Source organism: Pan troglodytes, chromosome 9, assembly GCF_028858775.2.
Source record: "Pan troglodytes isolate AG18354 chromosome 9, NHGRI_mPanTro3-v2.0_pri, whole genome shotgun sequence".
Lineage (NCBI taxonomy): Eukaryota > Metazoa > Chordata > Mammalia > Primates > Hominidae > Pan > Pan troglodytes.
Genome location: NC_072407.2, coordinates 81,458,200 through 81,473,883, shown reverse-complemented (window position 1 = coordinate 81,473,883; position 15,684 = coordinate 81,458,200). Strand labels below are relative to the sequence as shown.

The 15,684-nt window shown below is 41.6% G+C and overlaps 1 protein-coding gene across 7 annotated transcripts in view; it reads left to right on the top strand.

The window, feature by feature from the left end:
• Positions 1-15,684, top strand: part of TENM4 (teneurin transmembrane protein 4) — a 3,006,191-nt gene that overhangs the window by 2,210,268 nt on the left and 780,239 nt on the right. For 3 of the 7 annotated variants that reach the window (XM_016921707.4, XM_063784374.1, XM_016921712.4), the window contains exon 1: positions 14,921-15,010. The exons of 3 other annotated variants lie outside the window; for them this stretch is intronic. The gene's annotated coding sequence lies outside the window, so the exon portion shown is untranslated. Of the gene's footprint in view, positions 1-14,920; positions 15,011-15,399; positions 15,676-15,684 lie in introns of those variants that run through there. One more of the 7 variants, XM_054661573.2, reaches the window with a different exon arrangement.

Below are 15,684 nucleotides of genomic sequence, written 5' to 3'. Positions count from 1 at the left end.
TGATGCCACTCTGGCTCCCGGATTCATCTATAATCCTGTAAACAGCGGAGCCACAGTGCTTCTCAGAGAAAGAGCTCAAGACCCTTGTATGGGTTGAATACCTCTTAAAATACTGGCCTGGAAGAAGAGTTTGAACTTCAGTTACACACAGAGGAAGAAACACACTTCTACCTCTGTTCTTTCCCTAACACCTACTAAAATGACAGAGAAATGATAAGAAAGCAGAAAACTACAAAGGAAAAAAGAACAAAAGAGAAGACAATAGCATTTTGGAACTATAAAGCAGATGGACAAGAAATAATTGACAGGCAGACCTGAGAAAGTGAAACCTAAGCTATCAGTGGAAAACGTCCAGAAGGGGTCTGATTTTCATTGCAGAGCACTAGGAAACCTCAGAAATGGGAAGCCTCAGGCATTTCTGAAAGTAGGGGCCTGGGTGGGGTTGGAAAAAAGGAAAATTGGTTGTTTGTCTTAAGGTTCCCTTCTCCGTTTTGTTTTCCTGAGTGCCTGCACTGTCAACCCCCAAGGAGAGGACTGGAGATTTACTGACTATAGCAAGTGAGCCTGAGAAAGTCTGGACTTCTGGAAAACAGCTCAGCTAAAGGTAGATACACTGTGCTTAAAAAAAGGAACAGGAGAAGTAAATGAAATCTGTATAGAAATGGTGAGATTATCTCCCAATGGTGATAGTCTCAGCTACTCAGGAAACCGAGGAGCGGGGGAATCACTTGAGCTGGGAAGGTGGAGGCTACAGTGAACTGTGACCACACCACTGCACTCCAGCCTGGGCAACAGAGCAAGACCTCATTTCAAAAACAAAACAAAAAACTAAAACAAGCTTCTGAAAATTAAAAATATGACAGCAGAAATAAAAATGTCTACAGAAGGATTGGTAGGCAAAGCTGAGAAAATCTCCCAAAAGTAAAACAAAGAGACAAAAATGTAGAAAATAGGAAAGAGAAGATTAAAAAATTAGAAACAGTCTGAGAGGTTCAATATCTTAGTCAATATCTGAATAAGATGACTTTGGAACTAGAGAACAAAGAAATTATCAATGAAATAAACGAATTTCTCAGAGTTTCTAGAGTAGAAGAACTCAGCCACAGTTCAGCACATTGGATGAAGGAAGACCCACACCGATCCTCATATAATTTTGAACCCTGGGAAAAGGAGACCATCCTAAAAATTTGCAGAGAGCAGGAAAAATAAAAAGGCCACCCAAAGAGGAGAAAGAGACAAAATTCCGTCAGTTTTAATAAGCAACGCTGAAAGCAAGAGACAATAAAACCATCAAGGTCATTAAAATAATAAAGAATGTACTTTCAATCTAGAATTCTATAACCAGCCAAAGCAGGTCTCAAAAACTTTACCTTCCATACACTTGTTCTCAGCATAAAGAGGGAAAAAACAAAGAGGAAGATACAGGATCCTGGAAACAAAAGGTACAAATACAAGAGAGAGATCCAATAAAATCCCTAGGAATACGGTGGCAAGGGATCCTAAAACAAGAACTATGCAGCAGGACTAGAAAGTAAGGAGCCTATATTGGGAACAGTTTAGACAAAAGGAAATAAAATTTCTGTGAGAAAGGGAAGGGGAAGGGAGGGGAGGCGATGGTAAGGGAGGGGAGGGGAGGGGAGGAGATAGATTGATATACTGCAATGTACTGAGAGAAGATTTATAATTTGGTAGTTTGGGGATGAAATAGCAATAGGTACCTAAAACACTAAGCAAATATGAAAGGAAAAGAGGCAATTATTAACTCAAGGGAAAACAAAAATTAAAACAATATAGTACATAATAGTACACTACATGGCTTAGTTGAGAGTAATTTTTCACACATAATAATGACAATACTAACGTTAATAAAAATTCTGATGTAAGTGCATTGAAGATATAGGGAAAAGGGAAGTGTCTATAAAGAGGAAAAAGTTAAATGATCATCTTCAATAGTAGGAAGTATACTGATAGTTTCTAACAATTAAAGAATCAAGAATATAGTAGAAGCAGAATATTTAGAAATATGGAAATAAAATTTAGAAGAAACAGCTCAAATAGTTAAAATGGTTGCCTCGGGGGAGACGGAATATTAGGTGTAGTTGGATGGTGAATTGTAGGTCAGTGGACTCTGTTTTGCATTAAATCCTTGTGTGATATTTAGCTTTTAAAATTATGTTTATGAATAACTTTGACAAAAATAAAGTTGAAAAAGAAGTACTGGCATTTTGGGCCTCCAAGTCTTATGTTGAAGAAAGAGGGCTTTAAGGATAGCAATGGAAGTAGCAGGCAGAACATTACTGGGTCTTCTTGTCTTCCTGAAAAATGAGAGAAAACATAGTAAGAATCATCTAGAGATAGAGAGGTAAGGGAGAGAACACTGACCAAATCAGGAGCCCTGAGTTCTAGCCCTGATTCCATCATATGTGATCCTTTCAAACCTCAATTTTCTTATCTATAAAACAGTATTTCTATTCGATCTTCCTCACAATGCTGTTGTGATGATCATGAAAGATAATAGATGTAAAATGCTTTGTAAATTGTAAAGCACTCCACAGATGTAATGGATTATCATTATTCTACCCACGTATAAGATTGGCAGACAGTTTACTATATTATAATTTATACCATCTGGCTTATTTTTGTTTTTTTTTAGCAAAACTTTTCTTATAGCAAAAATAAAATGAATTCCTTATGGAAATGTTTAAATACTAAAAAGCAAAAAAAAAAAAAAACTAAAAATTCATTTTAATCTTATTAAGAAATAACTACTGGTATTATACATTTGGTATATATATAAGATTATTTTCCACTGAAATATATATTATGACTATTTCCCCAAATTACATATTTTTCTACAGCATCATTTATTATTTGTGATGGAAGAAAGGAGCGATAGATAGAAGACTGATAGGTTAAGTAAAAACTGAGTTATAAGTTTTGTATAAACTCACAGCAAATTTTCTTTTCAAAAAATTACATATATCCTAGCCATTCCAATAGAAAAAGGCTAGAAACAATACCAACCCAGTGGCGATGAGCAACTCCTAGTAACAAGACTGTGGTTTCTAAAAACCATTTCCCATTTAAAAAGAAAGGAGGAGGTCCTGGACAATTTCACATCTGGCTTAGGAAAGATATAAGATTAGCCTAGAACATCTTTTCCAGAAAGAAAGAAAGAAAGAAGGCTATCAAACACCTGAGAATCAATATGAAGATGTTTGCCACAGACCAAAGATGGGACAATTTGGACATCAATATATAAATGCAAATATATTAAACATATTTAAATACATGAGCTCATTACTGATTTATAAAATAGAAACACACACACACATAGCTTGCCTCTGGAAGATTCTTTTTTTTTTTTTTTTTTTTGAATGAATGAATGTCTGTTTTTATTATTATTTTGGGGGTGGGAGAACAGAGTTGACCTTCCTATAGACTGGTGCCTCTCTGCTGGGGTGATTTTGCCCCCCAGAGGGGACATTTGGCAATGTTGGAAGACATTTTTGTTTGTCATAATTCGGGTAAGGGGGTGCTACTGGCATGTAGTGAGTAGAGGCCAGGGATGCTGCCGAAAGTTCTACCACATGCCTGAGAGTGGCCGACAATAAATCGTCAGGTCCAAAATGTCCATAATTGTCAGGACCAAAATGTCCAGCTGAGGTGAGAAACACTGCTGTAAAGAGACAGTGAGAAATAGGATTGGAGGAGGAGGAGCACACCTTATACCACACCTTTAACGTCCCACAAGTATTTTGGATTATTTCACAGGCCGTTAGAAAGCCAGTGAAGGTTTTTGAGTAGAGAGGATGATGAAGGTCATGTTTAGGAGGATTAATCTGGCTGTTGTATGCAGGATTCATTAATGGGTGGGCGGGACCGCCTCTGGAAGATTCTAAGGAACCAACTCATTCTTTGGAAATCTGGCAAATAAAGTGAAAAAATCAAACATTTATCCTGTCCTTTTGGGTAACCAAATAGTTGATGAGAGGAAGTTTCTTTTTATTGAAGTATTCCTGTTAAAAGTAAGGAAGCAATGATAGAATATCATCAGTTTGCAAACTCTAGTGAGATGATGAATGTAGGAAATGAGCATCAAAGGCTGCTAACAATACAAAGACTTGTGAAAGTACACAGTACCATCTATAAAGCAGTCTTGCAAAAAAAATTAACTCTGAATTGGATTGAGCCTCTAGAATAAATTACAAGTTTACAGGAAATATAAGACATAGAAGAACATGTTAAACCACACCAGAAGGCTGCAATCAATAACCTGGATTGCAGGAAACTCTGCAGGACAAACAACCCAATCTCTTTAAAAGTAATGTACAATGGGTGCAGTGCACCAGCATGACACATTATACATATGTAACTAACCTGCACATTGTGCACATGTACCCTAAAACTTAAAGTATAATAATAAATTTTAAAATAAAAAATAAATAAAAAAATAAAAACTAGACAGAAGCATTCTCAGAAAAAAAAAAAAAGTAATGTATAAGCAGGGAAAAGAATAGATGGCTGAAAACCTATAGACAGAGACTTAAGAGATAAATCAACCAGTTGTAACACATGGAGTTTGTTTGGATCCTGATGCAAACAAACGAAAAAAAGAGAAATTTATGAAACAATCAGAGAAATTCCTTCAAAATAATGGGGGTAGGGAAGGGTGTAGATAAAACAAGATTGGACATGAATTGACAATAATTAAAGCTAAATAATTGCTATAATCAATTTATGGATTTTTTTATTTTGGGGGAAATTTTTCATAATACATTAAAGAAAGGTCACAAAAATATTATGACTCCTTTCCAGATTCATTAAAAATTCTTCTATAACATGATCTATAATGACTGTATAATACTTCATCATACAATTGTGTACCATAATACATTTGATCATTTAGTAGTTTCTTGACATTTAAATTGTTCCCAATTGGCCTCTATTGCTACTAACACTGATGAAACCCCTTTATATAATTTTGGGGGTCCACCCATCATTATTTTCCATGAATTAACTTCATTAAATGTAGACATAGATACCTAGGTCAAAAGCTCCACACAATAAAAGGTTTTGAGTATATATTGCCATATTATTTTTTGGAAAGGTTGTACCAATATATACCCATTGGCGGTATAGGTAAAGTTAACTGTTTTCTGTACATGTTATTCTTCTCTTACATTTTCTCATTTGATAAGCAAAAACAAAACAGAAAAACTCAATGTTTTTGTTTCTTGCATTTCTTGGAGTTATTAATGATTTAAATATATGTTACATGCCTAGCTGTATATGTTTATGGTAAATTAGCTTTTTATGTCCTTTGTGCTTTTTTTTTTTTTTTTTTTTTAAGACACAGTCTCACTCCATCACCCAGGCTGGAATGCAGTGGTGCGATCTTGGCTCACTGCAACCATCACCTCCCACCGGCGATTCTCTTGCCTCAGCCTCCTCAGTAGCTGGGATTACAGGCACCTGCCACCATGCCTGGCTAATTTTTCTATTTTTAGTAGAGACAGGGTTTTCTTTGTGCACTTTTTTCTTATAAATTCATGAGACCTTATTATATATTAAGAACAGTAGCACATTTTCATGTATGTTTCAAATACTTCCCCCAGATTTTTGTTCTTTGTTGATTTTTATCTTGGATTTTAAAGTATACAAACATTTTATTTTTTTATACACTGACATTTTTCTTTACAATATCTTCTTTATCATCTTACATTTTAAAAGGTCTTCCTTCTTCACATCCAAAATCATATACATTATCACCTATGTTTTCTTTTCATATTTTCCTTTTTTACATTCAGTGTGAACATTTTTAAAGACATACTATAGCCCTCTCCCAATGGTTTCTCAGTTACCTCAATACATCAATTAAAATGTGTATCTTGTGAAACTAATTTGAAACTTCAGTTTCCTCTGGGTTACTTTAATAGTCAGCAGACTTGATAGTGATAATATAATTTAACTTTTGTGAGCAGCTACTATGTGTCTTACCTTGTTTACTTGCTTGAGATTTATTTAAGTAAATATATCATAATCACTGTGATCTCTGTGATTAAATTCATACGCTATGTCTATATAATAAAATAGTATGCAACTTAGTACAGCCATTATGAAAAACAGTGTTAAAAGAAAAACTTTAAATTTAAAGGAGTTTAATTGAGCAATGAATGATTTGCAAATCGGGCAGGCCCCAGAATTACAGCAGATTCAGAGAGACTCCATAGGTGCCTCGTGGTCAGAACAAATTTATAGACCAAAAAAAGGGAAGTGACCTACAGAAATCGGAAGTGAGGTACAGAAACAGCTGGATTGGTTACAGTTTGGAGTTTGTCTTATTTGAACACAGTTTGAACATTCAGCTGTGTATGAGTGGTTGAAGTGTGGCTGCTGGGATTTGCCAAGACTCAGCTATTGCTATAGGCGCTTACTCCTAAGTTAGGCTTTCAATCTTGTCTACCTGTTAAGTTAGGTTACGTTTGTCCATGAGGACTCAAATATAGAAGTATGGAGTCCTTCTCAGACCATATTTAGTTTGCTTTGACAACAGTATGGAGGTTTCTCAACAAAACTAAAAATAGAATTACCATATGATCCAGCAATCCCACTACTGGGTATTTCTCCAAAGAAAAAGAAATCAGCATATCAAAGGAATGCCTGCACCCTCATGTGTATTGCAGCACTATTCACAATAGCCAAAACATGAAATCAACTTATCTCTCCATCCACAGATGAACAGGTAAAGAAAATGTGGTATATATACACAATGGAATACTATTCAGTCATAAAAAAGAATGAAATCCTGTCATTTAGCAGCAATGTGGATGGAACCGGAGATCATTATGTTAAGTAAAATAAGCCAGGCCCAGAAAAACAAATGTCTCATGTTCTCATTCATACATAGGAACTAAAAAAATGATCTCGTGGAGGCAGAAAGTAGAACAATAGTTACTAGAGTCTGGGAAGCATTGGAGGTTGGGGTGAAGAGAGGCTGGTTAATAGATACAAACATAAAGTTAGATAGAAGTAATAAATTCCAGTGCTTCATAGCACAGTAGGGTGGCTATAGTAAACCATAATTTCGTGTAGATTTCTTTTCTTTTCTGTTTTTTGAGACAGAGTCTCACTCAGTTGCCCAGACTGGAGGGCAGAGGCATGATCTCAGCTCACTGCATTCTCTGCCTCACTCAAGCAATTCTCCTGCCTCAGCCTCCTGAGCAGCTGGGACTACAGGCACCCACCACCACGCCTAGCTAATTTTTTTATTTTTAGTAGAGATGGGGTTTTGCCATGTTGGCCAGGCTGGTCTTGAACTCTTGGCCTCAAGTGATCCACCCTCCTCAGCCTCCCAAAGTGCTGGGATTATAGGTGTGAGCCACGGCACTCAGCCCATTGAGTTTATATTTCAAAATAGCTAGAAGATCTGAAATGTTCTCAACACAAATAAATGATAAATGACTAAATGACGTGATGAATTATCCTAAATACCCTGATTTGATCATCACATATTGCATGCATGTATCAAAATATCACATGTTCTCCATAAATATGTACAATTATTATGAATCGATGAAAAAGTCAAATGTCTTTTAAAACATATGCAAGTATGAAAAGTAATACACCAATTTCCAAGGTATTACACACATATATACACCTATTTATATTTAGATGGATAGATCTATTTTTAAGATATATTATACATGAAAAATATAATGTGCAAAACAGAACAGTGTATAAGTCCTAATTGTCCTACAGATTGATAAGGCCTTGAAGTACTGAATTGCAGTCTGGTTTGGGAGTAGTAAAGAATTGATTTTCTAGGGTTGTTGTAAGGATTAAATGTATGAATATGTGTAAGGCTTTAGGTCAGTGTCTGACACGTCATTTACATGACCATCATTAGAATCACCCTACAGAGACTCTGGTCATTTAGTGGAGGCTCTTTTGTTTATTCTGTCTGTTTCATTCTTGATTACCTCACCCATGGTCGTCTGGACGAATATGCAGATCTAATGAAGGCTGCAGAATTGTAAGACTAAGAAATGGATGTAATTTACTTTCGCAGAAGACTAGCACCTGTCACCTGATGCATGAAAAAGGCAAATCCACATGAGTGGCAAGGAAGTCTGTTAGGCAAATGATGGGAAGAGATAGGACAAAAAATTGGCGCATCCCTTTTGGAGAGCATCACATGGCATTAAGCATGCAGGAGAATGCTTTAGGAGAGCTCTTTTTGAGGAGACCATCCCTCAGAAAGAAACATTATGCAAGCAATGTCAGCTGATACACTGCCTCTCTGTTGTGAGAGTGGAGGCTGACCTAATCAGGGGGATGCTTCCACCACGGAGTTTTGCCAGCTCATTACCTTTGACCACAACAGATGCTGCTATTTTCTGATCAGTGTTTTCCCTGCTATCTGGGAGCAAATGTCAGTGGAGGAGTACAATCTGACATCAGAACCATTACAGGCTCATCTGAATTTGAGCCCCATTGCCCAAATCATATGCCCTCAAAGGCAGAAAGTATACCGTTGGCATGGAGATGGAGTAAATTTGTGTAAAATACCCCCTATCAACAGTGCACAGGTATATATATGTTCACAGGCATTCCACTGCTTAGGAAGGAGGGGAGCCCACATTCATTCATTCATTTTAGAAATATTTATTGAACACTTACTTTGTGGCAAGCACTGTGCTAGGTGCTGGGGATCACAACAGTGAACAAGATACTCCTGGTCACTCCACTTATGAAACTCATATTGATTGCAGTTGGGCAGATTTAAAAAGTAAAATGAATGCAGAAACAAGTAACTGCAGCTTCTAAAATATACCATGAAGGAAATAAACAGGGTGCAACCACATAGAGTAATGGACAAGATTAGCCATACCATAAAATGTATTGCCGTTCATGCAGAGCTCACTTCACTGCTAGTATTATTATTACTATTATTTGAGATGGAGTTTCGCTCTTGTTGCCCAGGCTGGAGTGCAATGGCACAGTCTTGGCTCACCACAACCTCTGCCTCCCAGGTTCAAGAGATTCTCCTGCCTCAGCCTCCCAAGTAGCTGGGATTATAGGCGTGGGCCACCACACCTGGCTAATTTTGTATTTTTAGTAGAGATGGTGTTTCTCCATGTTGGTCAGGCTGGTCTCGAACTCCTGACCTCAGGTGATCCACCCACCTCAGCCTCCCAAAGTGCTGGGATTACAGAACTGAGCCACCATGCCCGGTGCACTGCTGGTATTATTAATTGTATCTGTCCATCCATCCATCCATCCATCCATCCAATAAAGTGTGGTAGCTGAGAACAATCCAAGGTGGACTTTGGCCTTGCCATTTATTAGTTATGTGACTGTATAATTTGCTTCACTTCTCAGTTTTCTGACCCATAGATTAGGGATAATAATTATATCTACCACAAAGTATAGCATTACAATTTAAATAAGATAATGCCTTTTGCTCATCCCCTGGCAAAATGCTCAATGCATGCTAGCTGTTGTTGTTATTAGCATTCATTTCTTCACTCAGTGAAGGAATATTTACTAAGAACCTGTAAGTGCCAGTACTTTGCTAAACATTTCAGGATGAGGGGTGAAATGGAGGACAAGCTCCAATCATTTCCCTTTTAGGGAATATGTATGGTGAACCCAAGCAGAGGCTTTCCCCTTATTTTCTATGAGATAATTCAAAAGTCATTGTTAATCACCAAATCCCCAAACACTAGCTTCTAATTCCTATAAGACAGAAAGACAACTCACAGGTTAGACAAACCTCACAGAAAGACAGCTCACAGATTAAATGGAGTCAGTCAGACAGAAAATCACCACCAGCCTCACCTCTTGGCTTTTAAAAATGGGGCTATGCTGGGAAAGGCAAGTGGCTTGGGAGTTCTGGAGAGCTGGATTCTGATTCTGATTCGGCTGAGCCAGAACCTCACAAGCCTCAGTGTGTTCACTCTCCCTCTCTAGTTATCACAATTCTATGTGATAACACACTGTGGAAGCTCCAGGGCCACACAGAAGGCTCTTCAAGAATGTCTCTTATTCCTTCTTTTAGTTCTAGCCCCTGCTCTGCCTCTTTGTTTGAACCTCTCTGGGTCCCTCTTCCTCTTGGTGCACACTGGAAGTAGGATTCCAGCAGGCGTGGGTACAAGGATTGAGTCAATCAACAGATGCGGAGGCCCTTTGAAAAGGTGAAAGGGCTATGCTGTGTAAGGTGTTATTATTATTAGGTTGGGGAAATTACCCACAGGGTAAATATTTCTGTGAGACGAAAATCAGAGATGCAGATGTAACCGCACCAGAGAACTATTTACAGCAACTTTTCCAAAGACCGAGACTATCCTCTGGCAGGCACTTTTCTCACCCTCTAATTATGGAAGTTTGATGGCATTTATCAGTAGGTGTCCAAATCCTAAGTAACCAACTTGCATATTTGATGTGGTGTCAGACAACAGGCATGAGGCATTGCCTCTTGCTCCTCAGTGTCTTCTTGCTTTGAAGTACTTACTCCCTGAAACAATTTTATACTAACTGCTGGACTCTGAAGGGAAGGATATTTTTTGCAAATAAATACATTTGCTAATTAAAACTTGCCCTTTAAAGACTCACATTTTCTTGACCCCACTATATGTTTTCTTTTGCTTGTAACATATCACAGAATCAATAAGGGCAATGCAAACATCTTTAATATATACAGTTTCAACAGCTCTCATAATGTATCTGCCTCCATAAGAATGCCCTCTCCCCCTCTCTAGCCCAGCTACTAATTTCCCCTGATTTGTTAAATGCCTCCTTATTTCACTCTCAGAGATAAAACTCAAAACGCAGTTACTCTTCAGGGGGAGTGGGAACGGTGGATTGAAAAGGGATAAAGTCAGGGGAGGGGGAATGATCATAGCCATGTCTTTGTGTTTTTTTAATGGCAGCTTTAAAAAGTTTTTATAATGGAATAATGAATGTTTATAGTAGGAAGATTATGAAATACCAGAAAAAGTATAAAGTAGAAAATATATATTACTCATAACCCCATCACCCAGAAGAAAACACGGTTAATATTTGGCATTTTTTTCCTCAGACTTTTCTGCAAGAGGGTTTTTATGTAGCTAACAATTTTGAATTCTCTTTTAAAATATTATATATGACAATACTAACTTTTTTATGGCACGAAAAACTGCAAAAACACTTTCGAGTAGCTGCATAATATTCCAACAAAGGCTGTCCTCCAGTTTACTTATTTTATTTGACCATTTAGGCTGCTTCAATTTTTTCCCATTATTACAAATAATGTACTGTCATTATATCCAATCTCCTGTTTTTCTGGGTAATACGTAGAGCTGGCTGTTTGGAGGTCTTAGGCTGAATTTTACAACTAGTGTTTCCTATGGCACAGAGCAGCCATATAGGAGAATCTCAGGTTAGCTATAGAGTTAGATTATAACATGGTAGCAACTGACCTTTTTTCCCCCTCTAAAATTCTCCCTGAATTCTACTTCCTCCTGAATACTCTTGACATCGCAATGAGTAGTACCACCTTCCATTGAGATACCCAAGCTTGAAAACTGAGTGTCACTTTGGGCTTCTCCTTGCTACCCCCGTCCAATCAGAAATCAAAATCATCCTCAATCTCTCTCAAATCTCTCCTCCCTTTTCTGGCTTCATTGCAACTGCCTTAGTTTCCCTAAATGACCTACTTTTTCCTGCCTCTAGTCTTCCTAAGTCACCCCAGTTAATCCATTTCTCTACACTGCTGCCAAATCATCTTTTAAAAACACACTCAAGATCACATCCTTCCTCTTCTTAAAAGCCTTTATTAACTGTCTACCCTCCTTCTGCCCCAGTACCTGAACTTTCAGGATGTTTGGATCCTTAGCCTCCTTCAGGCCCTGTCAAAATCCAATCCTAGACTCTAGGACTCATCTAGACTCCTCCAAGACCCTCCCCCAATATGTCCAACTCTGCTATGAGTGTCTCATGCTTTTGTCCATGTCATCATACTATTGCCTGTACCTAAAAAGCATCTCCCCTCCTTTCACGGTCTAGCTAATTCCTTGCCTTCAAAACTCAGCTCAAGGCCAGGTATGGTGGCTCACACCTATAATCCCAGCACTCTGGGAAGCCTAGGCCAGAGGATTGATGGTATTTGAGACCAGCCTGGGCAACATAGTGAGACCTCATCTGTAAAACAAACAAACAAACAAAATTAGTTTGGCGTGGTGTGGTGGCACATGCCTGTGGTCCCAGCTACTCAAGAGGCTGAGGTGGGAGGATCACCTGAGCTCAGGAGGTTGAGGCTTCAGTGAACCAAGATGGCACCACTGCACTCCAGCCTGGGTGACAGAGTGAGAACCTGTCATCTCCTATGGAAGTCTTCCCTTACTCCCAACAATTCCATTGGGCATCCCTCATGATTAGATTCAGGTTATTCATGTCTACCAGGAATATCACAGAAGTGATATGTCCTTCCCAGTGCACTATATCAGGGGCCACATGATGTCTATTTGTCACATTCCTGCTAATACTGATTTTAATCACTCAAGGTGGAGTCTTTCAGGTTTTCTATTGAAAAGTTACTATTTTCCCCTTTGAAATTAATCAGTATCATGTGGGCAGATACTTTGAACCTATATATATTTTTTGTTTCTCAACATACTTTCACCCACTACTTTTAGCACCTGGGTCTCATTTTTCTCACTGGTCAAATGAAATGCATAGACTGAAAGTGATTTGCAAAATTATCACTCTCAAAGATCCCTTTCTTATACTCCCTGTCTTGGATCTTCTGTAATGAAAGAATTTGTCCACCAAACCAATGTTACTCCTTCAGGTACATGTGTCTCATTTTCTCAGTGTACATTCATGAAACATGCCTACTGAACTGTAAGCTCAGAAAACAGGGCCTGTTTGTCTCACCACTGAATGCCGAGACCTATCACAGCACCTGCCACAAAGTAGGTGGTCAACAAATATTTGTTGAAGGACTAAATCTAACTGCCAATCACAGCTGATGCCCAGCATTTGATGTCTGCAGTGAGGACACAAAGTTGATAAATGCTATTCAAAGGCAGAGGCTTGACATTTTAGTTAATCTCAGAGGCTTTGTCACTGGTCACTGTACACTTATCATAAAGATTTTAAAAATAGATTGGACAGATTGTGTGGAAACTTCCCACCCACCCCAACCCATCCCTGCCTTTCTGAGATGCCCTAGTTATGAGATGTTGAAGGGGCATTCCAGCACCCCACGTTTATAATCTGTGATGCCTTTATAATCAGCATATGGCAACTGGCTAGACAGTCTCCTCACCACACAGAAGAGTTTTCAAAATAGCCTACCCCTCCTTTCACATTTATGTGAAATTAGCATTGTCACATTTCCTCCTTCATTGACTACTTTAGATCAGAGAGACACACTGTAGCAGAAGATCATGAAGGAAGTTGTCTTAAAGAAGGAAACTAACATAAATTAAGCATCTCATATACACCCAGTGCTTTCTTTCCATTGTTCTCTCTTTTAATCCTCACCAAAACTGGTGAAGTCGGTATCATCCATTTTATAGATGAGAAAACTGAAGCCGGGTAAGGGGAAATGGCTCGCACTAAGTCCTTTAGCCAGCAGGCAGCAGGGCTGGAGTGGGAATTCCTCCAGTCTCTTCCCCAAAGCCCTTCCAAGTTGCCACTCAGTCAAACTACCGCTCTCATCACATAAAAATGCCCTTCTCTTGGAAATGTGCTTGCCATCACGATCCAAACATTCGAGGGACAGAAATCTCTTGGACCGCAATCACTGCTATTTTTTAAGTGATTGTTATCACGATTCAGTAGCTGTTACCATGGTTTTGGGGAAGTTGTCCGAGGAAGGAGGGCCTTTCTTTGGGCATCTTGCATGCCTGAAGGAGGAACTCAAGATCTCAGCTCTTAATTACTCTGATTGTGCTGCAGTAGCAACTTGAAAGAGACCGTCCCTAGAAAAGTGTTGGGGTGGGGGGTGTGGAGTAACATCCAGCGAGCAGGCAGACGGGAGGCCCTGGGCGCCAGAGAGACCCAGGGAAAGGCGAAGAGGAGGGAGAGGGGACGAGACCGTGCTACGGGGAGCCTGGAGAGAAAGCCAAAGGAGGAGGAAAGAACAAAAGGCAAGAGGAGAGGAAGTACAAGAAAGTCCAGAAAGGAAAAGAGAAAGTTTCAGAAAGGGGAAGAGAAAGCAAGCAAGGAGGGTAAAAGAAGAAAGAGACCAGAAAGATACCGAACTGAGAGAGCTCGGAGAACTCGAGAAAGCAAAGGAGGTAAAAGGAGAGAAGATGGAGAAGGCGGCGGAGAGGAAGGGGGAAGGAGACAGAGGAACCGAGACTGGGGTGAGGGAGCGGCCGCGCGTGGCCCCCGGAGAGGCGCCCATCACCTGCGTGGCGCCCCCCCGCGCCGGAGTGCGGCCCTGCTCCCAGCGCCAGTGCGCCGCGCGGCTCGCCGGCCTCGTAGGATTGGCTACCGCCTCCCATTCATGTAACCTGCGTGTGCGTGTGCGTGTGTGTGTGTCTCTCTCTCGCTCGCCCTCTCTTTCTGTGTGTAAGAGAGCGAGGGTGGGGGACGGAGGCAGGCAGGCGAGCAGGCAGGGAGGGAAAGAAGAGAAGGGAAGCTATTAAACACACACACACACACTCACACACGCGCGCGCACACACCCGCCCCAACCCCCCAGAAGCCTCGGGATTGCAGCTGTTTCATGTGGGGCAGCAGTGCTGGCAGGGACGCCGGCCGGGAGCGGCCGGGAGCGGGAGCCGGGCGTGCGCGCGCGGCTGGAGGCTCGCTGGGGCTCCGCTCCCCGCGGGAGCTATTGTTGGTCTCGCTGGAGCTGAGCGCAGAGCCCGGACCTGCTCCTTCCTGGGCGCCCCGCTCCGGCTCGCGGAGCAGAGGAGCCGCGCCGCCGAGAGAGAGAGGAGCCACCGGCGCGGCGCCTTGCCTCCCTGCCGCCGTCCTCCCCGCTTCCCCGGCGGTAGCAGCCTGCAGCCACGGTAAGGCGGCGTGATCCGCTCTACGGAAAAGCGCCTTGGGGACCGCGGCGACGCCTCGCCAGCTCCATCGCCCTCTGCACTGCTGGCCCGGGCAGGGTTCGGGTAGCTCACGCGGCTGCCGAGGGCTCCGGGAGATGTTTGCTTGCTCCCCTGGCCCAGGAGGAGGGAGGCTAGGGCGCGGGTGGCCGAAGAGGCAAGCTGTTCTGGAGCCTGGAGCCGCCGCAGCCCCCGGAGCCCGCCGCGGACTGGAGCCTGGGAGCAAGGGTTGGGGGAGGGCAGGGAGGTGGGAAGCGGGTGGGAGGGAGGCGGCGCGCCCCAGGTTCGTCTGCCTCTCCCGGATCCCGTTCCCCGCCCCGGCCCGGTCGCCTGCAGCCCCTCTGCAGACTAGCTCGCCCCAGGCCCCCGTCGGGCGCTGGAGGAGCCCGCGAGGCGGCGCCGGGCTTCAGCGGCTGCAGCCTGCCCTGCGGGGCAAGTGCCGGCTGCAGCAGCCCCGCACGGGCGGTGGTTGGAGCTCAGATCCTGGAGATGCGACCCCAGCTCCTCGCCCTCTGCAACCCGCGGGGGGCCCGCCTCTCCTCACCGGGCGCCCGGCCGCGGTATTGATGTTCGTCTAGGAGCCAACTGAGGCTGCAGCCGCCAGATGGACGCTTGGAGGGCTCCCGGGTGTGAGTGTG